Source organism: Siphateles boraxobius, unplaced genomic scaffold, assembly GCF_051911475.1.
Source record: "Siphateles boraxobius isolate OS27281-9 unplaced genomic scaffold, OSU_SipBor_1 106, whole genome shotgun sequence".
Classification (NCBI taxonomy): domain Eukaryota; kingdom Metazoa; phylum Chordata; class Actinopteri; order Cypriniformes; family Leuciscidae; genus Siphateles; species Siphateles boraxobius.
In genome coordinates this window covers 384,008-402,957 of record NW_027508707.1, presented here as the reverse complement: position 1 = coordinate 402,957, position 18,950 = coordinate 384,008, and the positions used below count along the sequence as shown (strand labels likewise).

Here is an 18,950-nt window from a genome sequence, read left to right as displayed (position 1 = left end):
CCAAGGTTGTTTAACTTCATATACTGTAGTCACCTTCACAAGCTCCAAATACAGCACCATCGGAAATAAAAATAGCACCATAAAAGTGGTCCTTAAAACCTGTGTGCTATTTAGTCATAGCTTTGTGTGAGGATCCAGGGATAAAAGTGAAAAATATTCTTCTGACTGAATTTTTTTTTCAGGCCAAGGCATATTCCTTTAATTTTATTTAAATAGTCGAGACCAATAGCGTTTTAAGGGGAGATGTCTTAAACCGCTTTAATATTGCCAGTTTGCATATTTTTAAAAGCTATTTTAATCTATGAAAAATTACTTAGCTTGACAAATAATCAACCATCTGCATAACTTTTCAGTGCATGTTTTTATTTATCTTATAAGACCAAACAATGCTAAATTATATTAATATATAGTTTGTTTCATGGGAAATCATTTTGGCTGAGTGAAGTGAAGGCAAAGTGAAGTTTCATAACTTTATATATTTAGGCTATTTAACTTTAACTTTGTAGCCTATTAGAGAGCTTACTTATGTTTGACTGAATTGTTTGATTTATTTCTCATTGTATAGCTTCTTATAGCCTACATATTAGGCTACTTATACTTTTATACGGGATATTATTGATCATTAAAACTGACATTTAACAAAAAGAGACAGGGTTGTGTAATGTTATATATTCAAAAATATATGAAATATTCGTTATATATTTTACTATGCATTCTCTTGTATGTGTACATGCATAATAAAATAAAACGATACAACCCTGTCTCTGTTTGTTAAATGTCGGTTTTAATGATCAATAATGTTTCATATTTTTAAAATGAGAACAAAAAGAAGCAGGGTTGTGTTTTATATTTCGTGTTGTTATAAATATATGGAGTGAAGATAATCAATGTGCGTTGTCTAAACCACATTTGTGTGGACATATAAGCCTAATATGTTTATGATAATATGTTCATTTATAAATCAAAAGAGGTGTTTTATATATATTTCGTTTTATTGTTGATGAAAAGAGGCAGAGTTGTATTTCATACCATATTGCGTTTAATTGTTGCCTAAAATATACATAGAGATAACCGGAGTAGCCAGAGCGAGCTGAGTGACGCGATACAGAACGCAGCTGTTCCGTTTGCAGAATAACCGGACTCTCGTCCTCCGGAGTTCTCCTGAGTCGAACTTGGCAAGTCCGAAGTTTGCGTACTGGTATTGAGAAACGGACTATATTGACCCGCGTTCTCTTTTCTATCATGCGCCGTGCACGTTTGCAATGACGTAATATGCACGCAAACGCACCAGGGTTCGATAGAATTAAGTTGAATGTGAAACCAGACCAACGCTACGGGGGGCGCCGGGAACAAACGCGCTCGGATTTGGACCGCAGCAAACCAGCTGTAGCCTGACATGTACTTCTCCAAAACCAATGCTGCGTCCCAATTCGCCTACTTATACTCCCCCCTAAAAGTATGTACTCTTTGTGTGAAGAAAAAGTACATACTTTTGAGTGTGTAGCAAAAGAGTAGGCAAGCTTTGGGACATACTACTTCGTCATCTTTAACGGACAGATCTGTCGCATGCATCACCGTAAACTGCCCTGTCAATGATCTCGTCACAGTTAAAATCCTCCATTCAATCTAATATAATTTCTTACCGTTTCGGAGAGAAATGTAGTAGCTCGTTCATTTGCCAGTCGTGGGTCTTTTATGCGGAGACTCTCACTCTCCTCATGTGTTTGCAATTTGAATGTAATGCTACATTTAAATTTTAATGGCTATAGACGTATCTTTACAAAAGTGCACAATGCTGCTGCAGATGCAATATAACGTAGCCAACATTGAATAAATACATTTTCGTCAGGTTATACTGATAATTAATCACTTAAACCCCTTTATCTAAACGTCTCTACACAACTGCCGGACTCGCGCGCGTCCTCCATGTCTGTAGTTTTTTAACACTTTTCACTCGTGTTTGTAGTTTTAACCGAATCCTCGTCCAACGCACGATGGGCTGTGGGCAATATCAGCCGTTAGAGTGTGCATCGATCTGCACTTCGGATTCTGACCGGATATAGTAGACCATCAGGGTCTCTTTGGAACACTTATTTCAACATACTACGATTTGGGACGTACTAGTTCTATTTTCGAATACTATTTAGGACGGATAGTATGTGAATTGGGACGCAGCATAAGATTAATTGAGTGAACACGGAGCATTTTTTCTGTGAGCGGGAATTGAAAACCCGGACTGGACCATAAGCGAAGTGATTACAGAATGTTAGAGTGGAGAGAGGAATGTGCTTTCGCTCCAATCTAGGCTTTATCACATCCCCCTCAGTAGGGTGAATACACCTCGTTTCCCTATCAAGGCAACGGAACTTCGACATTACGGATGTCGTATATGGGAACTCCTCTCATCCTTCACTTCTGCTGAAATCTTATAGGCTAACGCCAGCAGAGCTGGCCAATTGACGCAAAATATGCAAATACTGACACCTCGTAACAGTAATAAGCAAGTACAGCGTCAATTCCTCTTCAGAATCTCTCTCTTCACGCTCAAATCGTGTGCTAGAATGCTGATCCTCCACTAACAACTAATTATTTCGCCGTCGTTGAAGTTCGCCGAGATACTTGCACTGTCTCCTGCATCCGATGGCAACTATCTGCAACCTGTGTTCGGGCCCCATCGTGCCCCCCAACACGCACCTGTTCTGCATCGCGTGTATGGGGCTGGCCCATGCTGAGTCAGGCCTCAGGGACGAAGGGTCCTGCGACCTCTGCGCGGACATGCCTCTTCGAACTCTCAAAGCCAGGAGGGAAGAGGCTTGCGCAGCAGCGGGGATCGGGTCTACCGCCGCCATTGAGCCGCTGGTAGCCCCCCCCAACCGTGGAGTCGAGGCTCGTCCCCCGGTGAGCTTTCCCGATCCCACCTTCCAGCCCCCTCGCGAGGTCGCTGACTTTGTTTCCTTCGGGGCGAATGAGGAAGACGACTCCATGTCTCTGTCTGCCTCCGAGAACGACTGGGGTGCGGAGCAGGCCGCACCGTGGGCGGCCGCGGAGCAAGAGACCCCGGCGGACCTGCAGGACGAGCTCTTCCGTATCCTCTCGAAGGCCGTCGAGGAACTGGACCTCTCGTGGAAGGCTCCCGATGAACCTTCTAAGAGCAAGCTGGATACGTGGTTCCTCCAATCGAGCCGCCGTCAGGCCGCTTCGAAAAGAGGAACACCGTTTTTTCCGGTGTGCATGAGCACGTGGTGAAGTCGTGGGTGGCCCCGCAATCGGCGCGCACTCTCACTTCCACCCCGGCCATGTTTGCCCCCGTGGACGAGGCGGGGGACCACGGCTACCTCCACATCCCCCCCGTGGAGGAGACCGTCGCCGCGCACCTCTGCCCGTCGGCTCCCGCCCTGGGCTCGGACCGCAGCCTGCCGTCCCGAGCCTGCAGATTTACGGCCCACCAGGCTAACAAGGCCTATGGTGCCGCGGGGGAGACGGTTTCCGCGTTGCATGCCATGGCCGTTCTCCAAGTGCTGCAGGCTAAGCAGCTCAAGTCTCTGGATGACGCCGCCTCTATTGACGCTGACGCCATCCGAGATCTCCGTTCGGCCACGGACCTCGCGCTCCTGGTCACGAAGCGTTCGGCCGAGGGGATTGGACGTTCGATGGGATTCCTGGTGGTCCTCCACAGACATCTGTGGCTCACCCTGTCGGACGTCCAGGAGGCCGATAGGAAGACGCTGCTGAACGCACCGATCTCCCCTGCAGGCCTGTTCGGAGACGCCGTGGAGAAAGTCAGCGAGCGTTACTCCGAGACGCAGAAGAAGGCGAAGGCTATGAGCCACGTGATTCCTCGGAGGGCGCCGCCGCCTCCGCAGCCGCAGCCTCGCTCCCGCTCGTCTTCCGCCTGGGCGGACCGGTTTTTCCTCTCGCTGAGAGCGGCTCACATCCCCCGCGTTCTGAATCGCCGAGCGAGCCCTGAATCGTGAGCCCTGTCCACCAGGCGCCTGTATGCTCTGAAGTGGGGTGTATACTTAAAATGGTGTAAGGATGTCGGTATAGACCCAGCGAACAGCTCTGTGTCGGATATTCTACGCTTCCTTCAGTACAGGATGGATGAAGGGAGCCTACCATCCACTCTGAAGGTATATGTGGCCGCTGTTGCCGCATTTCACCCCCCTATTGACGGACAGTCTATCGGTAGACATGCGTCGGTGACACGGTTCCTCAAGGGAGCTAGGAGATTATGCCCTGCACGGCCGCCTTCGGTGCCGCCGTGGGATTTAACGTTGGTCTTAGAGGCTTTGTCGCGATCGCCTTTCGAGCCCTTCGCTTCGATTGCCATTAAAGAGCTATCAATCAAAACAGCACTGCTTCTCGCTCTCGCTTCAGCGAAGCGGGTTGGGGATTTACAGGCTTTCTCTGTAAGTGTAGATTGTATTCGCTTTGGACCGGGAAACTGTAATGTAATTCTCAGACCGAGGCCGGGTTACATTCCTAAGTCGCTCAACACCCCGTTCAGAGCGCAGATTGTTTCTCTCCCTGCCTTGTCCACTGAGCCACCAACCTCTCAGGATTCGGTTGCTCAGAGTGCTGTTTGCCCAGTCAGAGCGCTCAGAGAATACATTTCTCGCTCGGCCGTTTTTCGACAATCGGAACAGCTGTTTGTGTGCTTCGGAGGGTGCAACAAGGGACGGGGGGTCTCTAAACAGAGGCTTGCTCACTGGATTGTAGACGCTATTGTTTTGGCTTATGATTGTCTGGGGCAAGAATGCCCCCTTAACGTCAAGGCCCATTCGACTAGAGCGATTGCCTCCTCGTGGGCTTGGACTAAGGGTATGTCTATTCAGGATTTATGTCTTGCGGCTGGCTGGTCTTCTCAGAACATGTTTGCCAGGTTTTACAAGTTGGATTTGCCCTCTGTAGCGTCTCGAGTGCTTTCGGTGAGTTGATTTCATACACAGCATTGTATAGAGCTGCTCTGCGCTTTGCTTATGAGTTGTTCTGTGTGCTATATTGTGTGTTTGTACTGTTGTCACCGCTATGCGTTGGCCTTCTCTTACTGTGGTTATTGCCCTGTTTTTCGACAGTGCAAATTTCCCCCAGTTATACTGCTCGGGATATGCAAATGCTGGCAGTGTGAGTTTGTGAGCTTGTGATTGGTCCCTTTGGGCCTATCAGAGGTTAGAGGTTCGCTATTGGTCAATCTCGGCCTATCAGATGCTTGCATACTGGGGGGGGGGGCGGTCTTCGTATTGGGTCTGTTGTCAGTGGTTGTTTGGCTGCCACAGCGGGATTCTACACAGTTCCCATATACGATATCCGTAATGTCGAAGTTCCGTAGCCTTGATAGGGAACGTCTCCGGTTACTTTCGTAACCTCGGTTCCCTGAAAGGCAAGGAACGAGACATTACGCTCGCCGCCGTGTTCGATTCTGAAGAGGAATTGACGCTGCACTTGCTTATTACTGCTACGAGGTATTTGCATATTTTGCGTCAATTGGCCAGCTCTGCTGGCGTTAGCTTATAAGATTTCAGCAGAAGTGAAGGATGAGAGGAGTTCCCATATACGACATCCGTAATGTCTCGTTCCTTGCCTTTCAGGATACCGAGGTTACGAAAGTAACCGGAGACGCTTTCCTTAATTTAAGACCTATTCAAACTAAAATTAAGACATTTATCACACTATTGAGAAATGAAAGCCTATTTACGGCCTTAACATTATGAAAAGTGAATTTAAGACATTAAGGACAGACGGGAACCCTTCAATTGACGGAAATCCGTCTTAGACTCGCTGCAATTAACGGAAATCCGTCGTAGCGACGGAGAACTTTAATCCCTGAGGATCTGACTAATTTAAGTCTGTTCCTCACAAATAGCTGTTATACGTCTTAAAGTCAATAATTTTATCCCTTAAGACTCATCTTTGATCAACAAAATAACCTATTTTACACCCTTGCCTCATTTAGTATACACGGTTCTATGAATATGCAAATGAGCCCCGCCTCCACTCACTCACTCACTCAGCTCAGAGATCCACTCCTTGACGATCACACATTGATCTGATTGGTTACAAGGTAGTTTGTGACGTCAGAAACACCAGCGATTTCAGCGATTTTTGTTTTTGAGACTGTCTTTGTTTCACTTCAGTTTTAAGCAGAAAATACTCAGCAATGCTGTCGACTTATGAATTTACACATGGTTTGTCTTAAAACATATTAAAAACACCACATAGACATATAAACAACATTAAAAGCTTGGTTTTCACCACATGGTGAATTTTTGTCAAGCTCAAGAGTGTCCGTCCCATGCCAAACATCACATGTTGTGTTTTACAGAAGAAAGTTTTATCATGTATCCAACACTAACTAACTAACACGGAAGCATAAACGAGGGTCTCTACCTGCAAACCGAAGCATTGATAACTTTGTAAGTGTACAGACAGTTTAATAAGAAGATACTTTATAAAGACAGTACACTTTGCGTGTATAAGCAGGAGCCATCTTTGAAAAACAGTCTCGACCAGTCGAACCACGAACGCCGTGCTATGTGAGCTAAACTGTGACTATCGACCAGCACGTAGCACGGCGTTCGTGGTTCTTCTTATTAAACTGTCTGTACACTTACAAAGTTCTCAATGCTTCGGTTTGCAGGTAGGGACCCTCATTATGCTACCGTGTTAGTGTGGGGCTATTTTGAGCCTTGTTAGTGGTATTAACTAGCGATTTTATAACACTCGTTATAAGCTTATCTGTGGTTAAACTAAAATTAAAGTTAAAACTGGGTACATTCGATTATCATGAAAACGCATCCCAGAGAACGGTCGAATCGGTACCCATGTGTTATTTACCCCTAGGTTAATTTTTGGCTGGTATTGTCCTTTAAGAAACTTTTATGGTGACTTGTTGTCAAGCTCAAGAGTGTCCGTCCCATGCCAAACATCACATTTTGTGTTTTACAGAAGGAAGTTTTATCATGTATCCAAGCTGGTTCTCTTTTAGGAATGTATTTGGTTCTCTCAAAACCCCATGATGTCAGTCTATGGAAGTGATAGCAGGTTTTTTGTTTTTTTGACAGATGTGGCCCCACTGATCTATCTTGCTCATTTCTGTTTGAATGAGATTAACGGCACTGCTCCAGTGAAACCCCACACAGGAGCATGAGAATATAGGCAGTCTACGTGTTGTCTCCTCTAGTGGCTCTAGGTTCAGTTTCTTATAATCTCCCATTATTGTGAGAGGCCTCTGAACTCCCTCTCCACTGATTATCTGTACAGCAAACCTCTCCCACACACGCTTCAGGCAGGATGGAGATACTAACCAATAGTGCTGGGCGGTTTGACCAAAAATGTATATCAATTTGTTTTTTTAAAAATTATGCCGGTTTTCCAGTTTATGACGTTTTTTTTTTCAGGCATAATCAGGTGTTCAAAGCATTTTCTACTGGTTGAGAGAAGAATTACTGCAGTAAATTGACTTAGGATGGTCTATTTTACTGTCATTAGTGAATATTGTAGAATAGAATAGCACCCAGTATAACCTTAAAATTGTTATTTCTTAACGTTCTAATAACCAGGAAATAACGTTAATACAACGTTTATATAACGGGAGAATTGAACGTTCTTATAACGTTTTGAATAAAGTTCTTATAACCAAGAAATTACGTTAATAGAACGTCTAAAACACTGGAGGTTTTGAATGTTCCTAGAACATTCAGAAATAACGTTTTTAAAACTTAATGGGAACGTTATGAAAACGTTCTTATAACCTAAAATTGTTAGCTGGGGAAGAGGAGAGATTCGCGATTGCACTGAACACGTTTTAAGTGCAGGATTCTCTGAGCGAGCCCAGAGAAAATGGACCTATTCTAACAATAGCAGCGTGTATCTGAGAGTGCGGCACATTATATTCCGCACGCGAGCAGAGATATTAGCGCTCGCGCATTATATCAATGTACTTTCGCGCTACAATAATGCGCTCTCGACATTTGGCAGGAAAATAACGTCATAGTTCTGCAGCATCCATCTTCCCTGTAACGTAACACCAGAGCACTGCTGTTTACCCCATAGACTGTAAAAGGTTTACTCTCGCCTCGCAGTCGCTGCTTAGAAGTGCAACATTGTAAAGGGTCCGTCTGAAACAGTGTCGCGCGCCACAGCGGAACGTTCGTTCCGAACGTCGTGTAATTAAATACATCGGTATGGCGGTATATTAAAAATTAATATCACAACAAAAATATACACCGGTTTTCGGTATGAACCGGTATACCGCCCAGCACTACTAACCAAAATAAAAGACACAAATGTATGGATTATTATTACAATGGCCATTATAAGAATGGCTTCTTTATGAAAAAGTTTCCAAACAAGATGAACATGATTTTAGCTACAATATAACATTCAGAATCTCTTAGCAAACAATTCCCTCACAACCACCCATAACACAAACACGCACTAATCACATTTTCATCTGAAAATATAAAATGTAGTGTCTGTCAAACTGATCCGCACTGTCAGGAACTGTTTTGCATGGCTAATCCACTGTGAGAATACCATGGAAAGGTTAGAAAATGGAAGGTCCTTGCTTAATAACAGGGTTTTATCTGATTTGTTATACGAAGAGCACAGATCTGTGAGGTGTGTTGCATTGAGAGATGTGTAAAGTTCTCCCGACAGGAGGTTTAGCGAGGCCACGACCTCACGCTGCTTCATCTGCATCCCGGAGCAAAGAAACTGTCGTGCCCTTTATCAAGTCGCAAACTAAATCCCAAGGCAGGGACCGATTAGGAATTGCTTTAGGTGTCATTTACACCTGATGTTAAAGGTTGGGTGGGCAATTTGTTTTTTCATTAACACTTTGTGTTACACTGGTTCACTAGTGAAAAAAACCTATTCACCAAAATCTATTTAAAATACTTTTATTTCATAGGCCTAGTACAAATCCATTAACATATTTACTGACATATCGCTTAATACATTTCCTGATATCAATATTTGGAGTATTTTATTGCATAATGGACATATCTTAATATTAAGCCTACATGTGTTTTTAATCAGTATTAGTGAGGATAGCATGATCTCTGTATAAAATCAGTCATTAAATGCAAGATATGTAAAGTGTACCTGAAGTATACTCGCAATAGTTCCACTTTAGCACAAATACACTTATGTATATCTTTAGTTGGACTTCAGCACTATTTCTGGATTATTAAAGTACATTAAATACAACATTAGTTGTTTCAATTGAGGAGACTTTAAGTATTTCAATTAAGAATACCAACAGTACAATTGCAGGGTATTTACATTAAATAAATATGTAAATGTATTTGAAGTATACTTAGCATTAAATTAATGTATTTCAAATATATTTTAGTATATTTATTATCCACTAGGGTTGAAACTCTCTTCAAATCCTGATAGCAATCAATAATAGAAGTGGCATAAATATTAAAACATTAGACCAAAAAAAGTTCGTCCAATCACTGCATTCGGTCCGAGAGCCACAAACAAACAGCAGCCGCTTTTTACAGTTCCTCCTGAACTAAAACAATGAGCTGACGCTGCGTTCACGCAATGTCATAACCGTGTTTACCAGATGGAAACCTGTGAAGTTATACCCGGAGCGGTTCACGATTTATGCGTTTACATGTCCACACTATCAACGCTGACATGAATCTGCAGCAGTCAAGTGGTACAACTAGAGCTCTGTAAGCTGTTTACGTTCATTATTATTTTAATGTTATGTGCTTTGAGACATGAGGTAGTTTAACGCCGTTTCAAGATGTTCTGATGTGTTTTGGACGAGGCGAGGGGGGAGCAACCCGTCAATCACATGAGATCCACCAATAGCAAACCACAACCATCCAATCAATTCCCCACAGACAAAATAAAGCCCTAGCCACATTTGTTCTTGTTCTAGAACCTGTTTACTCGGACATACGTCACAAATAGGGAAGAAAAGACTATCACAACATCTGCTTCATGCTGACTTCAACAGAAACAGAACAAATGGAAATGAGCAACACACCGTAGATGATGTATGAGGTGCCGTTTGGAGAAGGTCATCAAACTAGAATAATAATAATGGATTCCTGATATATAAGGAATTCATATTTGCTTTGTCATTCAAGACACAACTTTCAAAACACAAAACTTCGTCCCCAGTCCAGCTGATGAAACTGATCTGCAGAAACAGCTAGAACAGGACTTACGTGACTCTAAACTTACAGTGAATACAGTACATCTGACACACAAACATGCATATACAGTACATCTGACACACAAACATGGACATATACAGTACATCTGACACACAAACATGCATATACAGTACATTTGACACACAAACATGCATATACAGTACATCTGACACACAAACATGCATATACAGTACATCTGACACACAAACATGCATATACAGTACATCTGACACACAAACATGCACATATACAGTACATCTGACACACAAACATGCACATATACAGTACATCTGACACACAAACATGCACATATACAGTACATCTGACACACAAACATGCACATATACAGTACATCTGACACACAAACATGCACATATACAGTATATGTCAATGAAGCCTGATAAGTGTTCAGAAACTCAGCCCGTCACAGTGAGGTTAGAGTGGATATTTTTAGTAGCTAAAGGTCACAATCTAATCTAATGCAAGATTATTAAGTTGATGTTATTAAAGGATAGAGCAGCAAAGTCTTTATGACACACAACAGCAAACTGCAGCTTGTGATTAAATGTTCGTCATATTAACGAAATATTAGCCAAATATTGCAGAAAAAATGCTCTATTGTCTATTTATCAGTATTGTAGCAATAGTCCCTTATAAAACCAGCAGCTTTCTATTGGTCAGCGCAACAAGCTCTCATGCAGAAATCCAGATTGCATGAATTCCTAATATATCAGAAAAAGTTGAGTCGCACATTAAAGGGTTAGTTCACCCAAAAATGAAAATGATGTCATTAATGACTCACCCTCATGTCGCTCCAAGCCCGTAAGACCTCCGTTCATCTTCAGAACACAGTTTAAGATATTTTAGATTCAGTCCGAGAGTTTTCTGTCCCTCCATTGAAAATCTATGAACGGTATACTGTCCTTGTCCAGAAAGGAAATAAAGACGTCATCAAAGTAGTCCATGTGACATCAGTGGGTTAGTTCGAATGTTTTGAAGCATCGGAACGCTGACGTAAGACGAGCTAACGTGTGTCTGGTGCGCCCGAGCTTACACGGACGCACCAGATACACGTCAGCAGCGTCACTGCGGACTCATGAACGCGGATCCCCAACAGAACCGGAAGACAATACAATGCTGAATAAAGTCGTAGTTTTTGTTATTTTTGGACCAAAATGTATTTCCGATGCTTCAAAACATTCGAACTAACCCTCTGATGTCACATGGACTACTTTGATGATGTCTTTATTTCCTTTCTGGACAAGGACAGTATACCGTACATAGATTTTCAATGGAGGGACAGAAAGCTCTCGGACTAAATCTAAAATATCTTAAACTGTGTTCTGAAGGTGAACGGAGGTCTTACGGGCTTGGAGCGACATGAGGGTGAGTCATTAATGACATCATTTTCATTTTTGGGTGAACTAACCCTTTAAGTGCAGCAAAGTGCTTTTACAGGTTTTATTTATTTTTGCTCAGTATGCCGTTCGTCCCCACAATAAAAATAAAGTAAGTAGGTAAAGTTCAATGAATTAAAATGACATGTTCTGAGGCAAAATTAAACCAGTTTTATATGCTGTTGTATATGAGGTTCATGTTTCAGCTTAGTGGGCTTATTAGAAACAACAAATGTCAAATGGAAGTATTCCTAATAAAATAATTTGACCAAAAAAATAAAGTTTAAACTTCCATGCGATCTGCATTAGTTATTTTTGCGCAAAAGAAAATTCTTAATTTTTAATAAATTTTTGTTAATGTTGTGGTCAAAGGCAGAGTAAACTGCTGCTAGCTGCAAATCCATTGTTCAAATACAGAGAAAAATACATGGCCTAATTTTTAGAAGATTTTTTTGTCATCATTCACTCCCTGATATGATGATAGATGATGTTTTGATGCAAGCTTATTAAATTAAAGCTGCAAAATGCGAGTGCATGAAGTGTACAACATTCAACACATCATTTTTTTGATTAATTTAGTGTATTATCTGGGTATAAGTGCACTTTTTCTTTTTATAATTTTCAGTGTGAACACACTACTCACACTATTAATACTTCATATTTATAAGTCATAGAATAGTGCACAAGTACGCGACTTGGGCGGCACTGAGAGACATTTCTCAAAATATCTTATTTTATGCTCCATAGAAGAAAGTTTAATGGATATTATAAAAACAGCATTTATTCAGTCTTCTCAAATGGCAAAAATGGCACAACTTTTACAGTGACTGTCAGACAGTAGCAACACAATAGAAGTAAAAATCTGATTGGCTCCAAAATCACCATACACTGTAAAAATATATTATTGGTTTAACTTAAAAAAGTAAGTTACCTGGTTGCTTTAAAATATTGAGTTCTTTATAATTCAAAATTTTAGTTAATGCAATGAAGGAGATTGATTTAATCAACAGAAACTCAAAATATAATGTTATCTGAACTACATTAATTATCTAAGTTGATTTGACAAAAGAAAAAAAATTGTGATAACAAATCATGAAAATGTTTTTTTACAGTGTAACAAATAACTGCATCTGGTGTGAAACAAATCATTTATCTTTTTAAATTTTCCCAATTAACAGCAAGTGGGCTTCTATGATCCATGGACATTTAAGGTCACTTCCCCTACACATTAAACTAAGGGACAGATTTACTAAACAGGGCAAATTAGCATGAGAGCACAATTCAAAAACAGTTCTGCGCGTGATTACTGATGACACGCAAGTTAATGAACACAGACGCAGCCGCATCATTTCCATAATGACCAACGCAATCTACCAGGCAGCGTCTGGGGTAACACTTTATTTACAGTGTCCTTGTTACATATGTTATGTGCTTGTAGTAATACCAGTAAATGATGCATAATTACATGCAACTAACCCACAACCAAATCCTAATCACACCCTAACCTTACAGTAATTACATGCTGTTAATTAATATTACTCAGTACTTAAATATTTAATTAAGTGTAACAATGACACCTTAAAATAAAGTGTAACTAACCGCGGCTGGTTTAAGACGTGCTTTTTTTGGGCGGTAAATAATGCTTTACATTATTCATTTAATCATTTAAATACTCTCCTCCCATACATTTATGCATATGCAATAAGATCAGCCGCAAAAATAACCCCGTTCACGCCTTTTCATCGCTAATGTTTCACTGCGTGTCTTTAGTAAATCCTGACTGTAGTTTTATAACGGCAAAACAGGGTTTACGCTGGCACAAGCTGTTATAAATCTGGCTTTAGCTTTTCTCAACTCGCTGCTTCTCCTCATCATTCAGTAGCAACAACGATACGACTGAACATTTGATTGGCACCAAAATGACAGTGTGCATTTAGTGTGAAACGAATCATTTATCTTTTTAATTTTTCCCAACTAACAGCAAGAGGGCTTATATGGTCCATGGGCTTATAAGGTCACATCCCCTAACACATTAAACTAAGTGTGTGAACAGAGCTTTTCTCCACTTGCTACTTCGACATGTGTGTGGACGTCACTGCAGCGCATGTACAACTACAGTAAACACAGAGGCAGACAGTGAACAGATGGACACACTAATCGACCTGCTGAACCGGCTCAGTCCAGCCCCTTTAAAGCAGGATAATGTCCCGCAAGACACGCGAAGAATCAACCCGCTCCATGAAAACTCGGGATTAGAGCGAGGCACACGGCGCACTGGAGATAAAACTCATTACTTTTATTGATCAGGATGTAGCTTTTGTTCTTTTATGTGGGACACCCTCGCCCAAACGCTGAGCGTGGGACGGCCAGGATCCTAGACATTTACAGAAAAAACACTGCTAGGCGACTCCAACACAGGACACTCATTAGTGGCGTTTACTAAGACAACATCACTATTACTGCATGCGTGGGCTTAGTGTGTGTGTGTGTGTGTGTGTGTGTGTGTAGGCTGTGTTGAAACCCCTAACTGAGGGAAAGTTCACCCAAAAATTTGAATTGTCCTTCCAAAGCTGCATGATATACTTGCCTTGGTAACCATCTAAAAGAGTTGTAGTAATAATTTACTAAAACCAAATCAAAGAACAAAAAACATAAGCTAATAACATAAAAATGACAAAAGCACATAAATTACTAAAACAAATAAAAAAAAAAGAGTTTATTTTGAAAAATCTAAAGTGTTTTTGCCCATTTAATGAAAGTCAATGAGGTCAAAGATAGTTTTGAAGTACTAATTTACTAAAGCTAAATTAAAGAACACAAATCAAACTAATAAAAATTACAAAAGCACATCAATTACTAAAACTTAAATTCAAATGAAAATGTAAGAGAGAATTCAAAATTCGGTAAAAAAATAATTTTTATATATATATATATATATATATATATATATATATAGTTTCCTATTTAATGAAAGTCAATGGGGTCTGACTTGGTTTTGGACCCCATTGACTTTCATTGCATAGAAATCTTTCAGAAAATCTTCTTTTGTGCCCCACAGAAGAAAGCAAGTCATTGGAGTGTGTGACTCATTCCTCCCCGTTCGAGCTAGCGACACGAATGATCCCTGAAATCACGTGTCGTGTTGAGGAGCCGTCTATGATCACTTCTCCAAACGCTTAGAGTTACTCTGTTCCTCAGTCACCATTACAGGTGCTTTTCTGACTCTACAAACTCTCATGTGATTGGCCACGAAGGCGGTGTCCATGACGATAGCATTCCTGTCCCAGCGTCCTGCATAATTAAAGGAGCCAGTAATTAGCGGACTCAAGCACTGGGTCAGTTTACAGGCATTAGAGGGTCTTTTTATAGTCCAGAGAGGCACGACTGCAAGAACTGTGTTTTCTTCAATGACTAAAGCTGTGAGGTCCACCGACATCCAAAACCAGCCTTAGTTACATCATTATAACGACACAATGCACTCATGAAATAACAGACTTGCAGAATCAATGTAAACGACGAGTTAATTAATAGTAATTTTAGTATTTAATTAATTAAGAAAAATAACTAAAGCACATAAAAAATTAGTTTTTCACTCTCATTGGAACAGAGCAGCCAGGACGCTCTATCAAATTTCTATCGAAGGCAATTGCAACTCTTATTTTAAAATTCCTGCAATTGTGAGTTTAACATCTTGCAATTCTGACTTTTTTTTTCTCAGGATTGAAATAAACTCGCAATTGGACGTTATAAAGTCAGAATTGGAAAATATACTCATAATTCTCAGAAAATAAGTCAGGATTGCGAGATATAAACTCACAGTTGCAAGTTATAAAACTCACTATTGCGAGTTATAAAGTCAGAATTGTGATATATAAACTTTTTTTTCTTCTCCCTCAGAATAGGACTATATAACTCCCAATTGTGAGTTTAGGCTATATCACATAAGATTTTTTTATTATTATTATTCAGTGGCGGAAACAAACTCCCATAAATGTCTCCTTTCGTGTCCCACCGAACAAACAAACTCATCCTGGTTTGGACAAATGTGAGGGTTTCGACCTAGGCTACTCCTTCAAACTTTAGGATAGAAACTAATTAAACAAACTCTATAGAAAGGGCAGGTGTGTAGAGTTTCTGCAGCTGTGCTGTGGTTCACAGAGAGTTAAACTAGATGACTATGAACCATACAGACTAAAGTCAAACTAGCCATCTTAGACTGAACTTAGCAGCTGCTCATGATGTCAATATCATCATTATATCTTAAAGCAGGGAAATATTAGTGTCTCTAAAAGACCCACTGCAATGTCACTGGCTGACCTTGGGTGTTTTGATCCCAGAAAAGTCACCCGGTATTGGACAACAGGGTCCAGTTGAGGCCCGAAGCATTAAAAATCAAGCGCACAGGTGTTTAACACAGCAGAAGCACAACAGCATCTCAGGAACGGCACGGATAGATAAACAAGAGGTTTGTGTTTCAGTGATCTCATATGGGGTCCATTCCTCGGAGATGGTCAGGAAACACAGTAGATGAGACTCAAAATACATACAGGCTTTAAATATATTAGCAGAATAACTCCAGGGGAGACTTTCTCATCTGTGAAGATGCGTGGCTGCCATTCATCCATTTTAATCAGCTTATCAATCATATCTAGAGGACATTGGCGACGGGAGCTCTCAATCCTAAAGGAAATTAGCCGTTGGTGTGTGTGTGTGTGTGTGTATACATATATATGTGTGACAGAGAGAAGAAAATAAAAACCATGAAACGGAAGCGGTACGTACCAGCGGTTCGGTGTCCACATCGTTTCTTGGCGCAGAAACCGAGAAACCCGATGCTGTGAATTAGCGAAGCTGTAGTCGCGGTTATTTTCTTATCCCAGTCGGTCAGCGGTCAGTCCCCGCAGATAATCACAGTAATATTGGAGGGTATTGTCAAGGTTAGGTGTATGAAAGTGAGGAAAAGTGCTGTGTGTGGCTGGATTTGAAGGCAGTTTAGACGGATGCTGCGGTAACGGGGACTGCAGGTCTGCGGTAAAGCCCGGACCGGATCAGAGCCAGAGGCACTGGACGCCGGAGACACGCAAAACCAGGAGCCTGGATCCCATGAGGGATTCCGGTTGGAGTTTGTCATGTGTTTTAAGAAGTAATGTAGAAAGTTATCGGTACACACACACACAGTATTTATTTATTGATATATATATATATATATATATATATATTGATAGAATAAAAAACATGCAAAATTGACTAATAAAACCTTTTTGTTTTAAAATTCCTGCAATTGAGAGTTTACATCTCGGAATTCTGACTTTTTCTAATTGTGTGAAATAACTCGCAATTGGAACTTATAAAGTCAGAATTGTGAAATATACTCATAATCCTGCGAAAAGAAGTCAGAATTGCAAGATATAAATTCACAATTGCAAGTTAGAAAACTCGAGTTAAAGTCAGAATTGTGATATATAAACTGTGATATATGTTGTATATATATAACACATACACACACACACACACACACACACTTGATAGAATAGGATGAAATAGAATAGAATAGGCAATGCTCACATGCAAACCTCATATTGTTTCACACCAATTTATTTGCCATTTTAAATAATTTAAAAAAGTTTTAGGAATGCAAACTGAAGAGCTTATTACATTAGCAAACATCCAATCATAAAAATATTGTGTGCAAATCACACTTTCTACCAGTAACTTTTTATCAAAAAAGTATAATAAGCTTATGGATTAAAAAAAGGATTTAAGAACTGGACAATACTTATTTGAACCCGGATGAATGCTTGCAATATTAGTTCATGTGCTTGCAGTACATACTGTGCAGCAAAAAAAATCAAAAATGGTATGAAACAGGAAGCAATATTATAAACAAGTGTGCATTCTGGTCACATGATCCCGCAGGTATAGTTTCAAATTCTGTGTTTGTATTTTTAGTTCACATTTGTGTAATAACATCTTATTTGATTGGACTGCCAAAAATGAAGTCAATAAATGTAAACTCAATTGATCTACTGTAGCCAACAAAGCACACGCACTCTGTTCACGGTTCATTTTGAATAAAGTATCGTGTCATTGAGGATCTTTAATGCATTCAGTGAAAACATTCACAGTAATATGGCAATGTAATACACTAATCTGAATAGCCAAAGTTGTTTCTGCACTGCATGTGTGTTGTGGATGCGGTTAATATCCTACATATTATCATCTAATCATATTGTTTTCAATTGTATAACTTAATATTATTATTAAATGGTCAATATTTAGAATAAAATAGTAACAACTATACAACACACAAAACTGAGCTGAATTAAAATGATTAAATAGAGCACTGTACAAACGCCAATTAGTAAAAATATTTACGTTGAACCAATATTCATGATTGGGATTAGTTAAGACGACATATTATATTAAGTCTGCAAAAATATATTAGATTTTTTTGTTGTTGATTTTTTCAAATCCAGTCAACTTTAGAATTGCTTTTGAACTGCACATTCAATCGGGTTCATTTGAAAATGACACATCTGATCACTGAAGGTTTAATGAAGCCACTGAACGCTGGACAGAGGAACATCTGCACACATCTGACACTTCTGCAATGACTTCGTTTTGGCTGATGTCATCCAGCGCTTTTTTATTTTTTCAAAACCCCTCCACTACGATAACATTTGTTCCCTATTTCCCTCAGACATGAAGACAGACAGATGGAGAACATCATTTCAAGTTAACTTCCAGTTCTCTTAAAGGGATAGATTACCCAAAAAAGAAAATTGTCATACTCACCCTCGTGTTGTTGATCTCTTTATGAACTTGTTTTAAGAATCAAAGTGGAAGTTGCGTATCTGTCAATGGCGGGACAGGAAGCTCTCATATTTCATTGAAAAAAGTATTCATTTGTTTTCCCGAAGATGAACGAAAGTCTTATGAGTTTGGAACAACATAAGGGTCAGTAATAATTGAAATAATTTAGATTTTTAAGTGCATTTACCCTTTAAATAAATTTCATACCCTGCGTACACACTGTCATTTTACATGTACAGATACTTTATGGTTCTGTATAAGAGCCTGTATACAGTTTAAACTATTCTCTCAATTAAAACGTCAACATTTAAAATCCCCCTGTAGTCAACTTTAAGCACCATAAAGTGGTACATAGAACTTGTGTGCACGTCATAAAATAGCTTTGTGTGAGGATCTGACAAATTTAATTCTGTTCCTCACAAATAGCTGTTATACGTCTTCAAGTCCCCCTGTAGTCAATCACTGTATCCTACAAAACTCATCTTTGATCACCAAAATGACATTTAAATGTTTTTTCCTTGAAAAAAAAAATAGCTTGAATGTAACTCGACACCCTTGC

General features: G+C 40.2%; 1 protein-coding gene across 8 annotated transcripts in view; it reads right to left on the bottom strand.

The window, feature by feature from the left end:
• osbpl6 (oxysterol binding protein-like 6) overlaps positions 1 to 16,622 on the bottom strand; it is an 82,756-nt gene extending 66,134 nt beyond the window's left edge. For 4 of the 8 annotated variants that reach the window (XM_077247114.1, XM_077247116.1, XM_077247115.1 and 1 more), the window contains exon 1: positions 16,361 to 16,622. The gene's annotated coding sequence lies outside the window, so the exon portion shown is untranslated. The remainder of the gene's footprint in view (positions 1 to 16,360) is intronic. The other 4 variants (XM_077247118.1, XM_077247120.1, XM_077247119.1 and 1 more) reach the window with 1 other exon arrangement.
• Between the last annotated feature and the right edge of the window lie 2,328 nt (positions 16,623 to 18,950).